Here is a 3,885-nt window from a genome sequence, read left to right as displayed (position 1 = left end):
GTTTGCCATGAGAGCCTCTGCTCTTTTCATCTCAAGGAAGCAGCCTTGTCCTGCGGGTTCATGGGAACGTGGTGGTGGTGTGGGGACAGGTTTTCTTTTCAGAATGCGTGAGATGAAATCTCTTCTAATGCAGATGTACTTGTCAGCATCTGAACCCCCATTGCTAAAAATCTGTGGGTCAAGTTTTAGCAAATGCTTTTTCTTACATCTTCTCATCCCACTCACCATGCCCAAGGAGCATTTGCTGAAGTGAGCAATTCTGAGCACTTCTACTGCACTCATTGGGAATGCCTGTAAGACTTGAGAGGAAAACGGATTCACTGCTGCTCATTGCAGAGCAAGGAGAGCTGCTTCGGCTTGTCTCCAGTTGTTCTGAGCTTGCCACTTTTTGAGAAGGGGAGAGGCATCACTCCCACGTTATGCTGAAAAGAAGCCAGACCCTGCTGAGAGCAGAGAAATGCACTGCCCATCAATGTATATTCACCATTTCTCAAGGTACTTCAGCAATACCTCATCACCACAGTCTTGAAAAGGACACCTAACATTAATTCCTCCAGCCACACAGCATTTCCTTGCATAGTGCATCTCTGCATCTTCCCTCAACATTGTTCTCCAGGCTATGGGAAAGTTTTGCATCCTGAAGGTCAGCTCACAGCTCTGAAGGACACCTCAGGGAGATGTGTCCGAACGATGGCATCTCATTAAGGGAAAGCCAACTCCTTCCCAGCCTCACAGACTGCAGTGCCCACAGCCCCAGGCAGTCACTCTCAGCCCCTGTGCACTGCAGAGGGCGATGGACACGTGCCTGGGGAGATGCTCCTCTGCTTTGCTGGAGCCCTGGCTGCAGAGGAGATGGTCCATGCATCAGACCCCATGCTCGTGAGGGCAGAGGCGTTTCTGGGTGGGGGCTTGTTCAGTGGAAGGTGTCTGCACCAAAGGGAGTAATGTGGGTTTTTCAGGTGAATTCTTGCTCTGGGAAAAAAAAAAAAAAAAAACAAAAAAACAAACAAACAAACAAACAAAAAAAAAACAGGTTTCTCTTACTTTCCATTCATTCCCTGATCATATCTCTGTGGTTGGCAGATTTCCATCCTGGGAGCTCTTTTCCAGTCTTTTCCCTGTCTGCATCTACAGACAGCAGCCCAAATTCTCTGCATTCCTATTTGCTGTCCAGAACCCACCCTATTTGCAGGGCACTATCTAAGCCCGTGTTCATTCTTTCAAGTGAAAAAGGGAACCTAAAAGACGTCCTATGGGTATACAGAAAGAAAAATATGTTAATAGAATGTAGTGGGGCTGAATGCTATTTAGGATTCCCTCTTGATGTGATCAGACTGGATAAATCCTTTTCTATTTCTCCCTCTACATCTTTACCATCTCCTATAAACAGGAAAGAGAAAGCATAGCAGAAAATCCCTCCTTTGTCCTTCCTCGTGGATAGTCCCCTCTGGTGCAGGGACTTCTCTCTGCAGCACCCTGGGCAGCTCCCCGGGCAGGCTGAGTGCTGAGCCTGGCAGCAGGCAGAGTCCCTGTCCTGGCACACAGCCCCTGGGCCACAGCAGGGACCCTGCTCTGCACCACAGCCCTGGGCACCCGGCTGCACCCCCGGCTGCACAGCCTGCAGCCGTCCTGGGACATGCAGCCCTCAGGGCTGTGCTCTGATGCTGCAGCAGGGAAGCCCTCATCTGGAGCAGGACTTGTACCATGATAAAGAAACACAGAGTGTATGCAGCCAGATCTGCAATGGGATGTCCCATATTTAGTGATCCCTCCAGGAAAAGCAGCTGCACTGACTGCAGCCAGAGACTTACCGTGACCAAGGCTGTGAGCAATGCTCCTCCAGTGAGCTCACAGCCTGCTCACACTGTACATATCCAGCAATCTCTCTCTTGTTTCTTTTCTGTCCTCCTGTTGCCCACTGTTCATGCCCCTAGCCCTGCTGTGCTGTGCAGGAGAGCTGCCCCTGGGCACAGCTGTCTCTCTGCAGCGCTGCCTGCTTGTATGAGCTCCCTGTGTCCCAGGAGCCCGGCCCAGCTCAGCAGCAGAGGATGCCATTTTTTCCTCCCCACTCGTCTCCCCTCAGAATTCCCTGGCTCTCCATGACCAACAGCTCCTGAAAGACAACAGCACCATGATTGTTCTTTGAAATGTGCTGAATTAACTGCCAAATGTCCAGTGGGCAGTGACTAATTCCAGAAATATGGTTAGTCCTACCAGAGAGTGTTTGCTGTCACAAGAAGGACACACAGAGATGGACAGGGAGGGGCTGACTTCTCCCCTGTGCAGGGCAGTGATGCCCCTGAGGCAGTGCAGGCATCACTTACCCAGATGGAAACCCTGGAGTTGAAATGGGATTCTGCTCTCCACGGACCCACAGGAGCTGGGATTGCTCTGGTTCAGTTCAGATGTGCACCATGAGTTGCCTGCATGTCAGCTCCAGCTCTGAGCCCTTGGTCCTTCCTTCAGTGGGAAGTCAGCTGCTCACGCACAGACACTGGGTGATGACCAAGGTGCCTGGGATGCTCCTGGATGTGTGCTACTGCTTGTCAACTGTGCGGAAAATCCCTAAGACAGACACTTCTTTCTTGAGCATCAGCTGAGGGTCAGAGAGAGGATAGAGGTATTCTTGGCCATTCTTAATGACAACAGACCCCTACATTTCTGGAGCTCAAGGCACTACAAAGCCAGCACACATCTTTAACTGACAAAACCTCAATTTTCTATGGGCTGTCCTGTGAATGGCATTAGGAGCAGCCCAGTGTCGTGCCAGTTCCCTGGGGTGTCCAGCACACTCACATGCTGCTGGCATATGCAGCACAGGGCCTTCAGGAAAGCCATGCCCGAGGAGTGTCTGTGCTGCTTGGACAAGTCCGAGCCCCACAATGGGTCTCATGCCTGTGTGCCACCTTCTGAACACCAATACCATGGATGAGCTATCCAGCCAGGCTAAATCCAGTGATGCTTTCTGAATGGGATGTTTTCTTATGTGTTTTTACACTAAAAAGAAGACCAAAATATGATGAGCTAGAAATCTTTGTACAGTCACACTCCTGAGCTCGTGTTTGGACCACAGGGACATGGTTAAATGGCTTCCACAACTGGACTGTAGCACAAGAAGGATACAGAGTCTTTACTATGGATGGGGGAGGAGATAAGGAAGGGCAACTGCCCTCTGTTGGAGTGCATTGGGCTCTACCTGGGGATGACACAGGAGCCAGGTAAGAGCTAATGGAAATGGGGAACAGGGGAGACCAGCAGTGTCTGTTCCTGGCTTCCTAAGCAGGAAGAACAAGGGGAAGGCGCCCTCTACAGACAGATGCGAGCCTGATGTTGTTAGACCCTTGTCTCCTGTGGGGTCCTTTTTCACTCCAGTAGGGAGTGCAGGGACAGCACAGCAGGACATACGGCATCCAGCAGATGCCTGGAGAGCACAGATGACAGCTTCTTGAGCAAGGCATGGAGGAACCCAAGAGGAGAGGTGCTCTGCTGGATCTCATCCTCTCCAGCAGGGAGGGGCCTGTGGGGAATGTGGAGGTGAAAGACAGTGTGGGCTGCAGTGGCCATTGGATGGTGGAGCTGAGGAGTCTGAAGGGAGGGCAAGAGAGAAGAACACAGCTTTTTTCTTAAGAAGAGCACACCTTGTCTTCTTCAAGTGTCTGTGGGGTGCAGGACAGAAAGGAAGCAGACAGGAAGTGGAACCAAGAAGATGTCCCATAGCAGCAATACAGACAATTTGTCCTAGTGCACCTGCTGAGATGATTTTAGGAAGGTTAGAGCTCACCCACAATTGAATCTTTCCAGGCATATTTAAGACAATATGGGCTTGTTGAAATAAGTAGGTGACAGAAGGAAGGCAAGGGAGAATGTGGACCCAAAGTAGAATGG

Source organism: Numida meleagris, unplaced genomic scaffold (genome assembly GCF_002078875.1).
Source record: "Numida meleagris isolate 19003 breed g44 Domestic line unplaced genomic scaffold, NumMel1.0 unplaced_Scaffold853, whole genome shotgun sequence".
NCBI classification, from domain to species: domain Eukaryota; kingdom Metazoa; phylum Chordata; class Aves; order Galliformes; family Numididae; genus Numida; species Numida meleagris.
The sequence above is the reverse complement of the archived record's forward strand: the minus strand, read 5'-3'. Positions refer to the sequence as shown.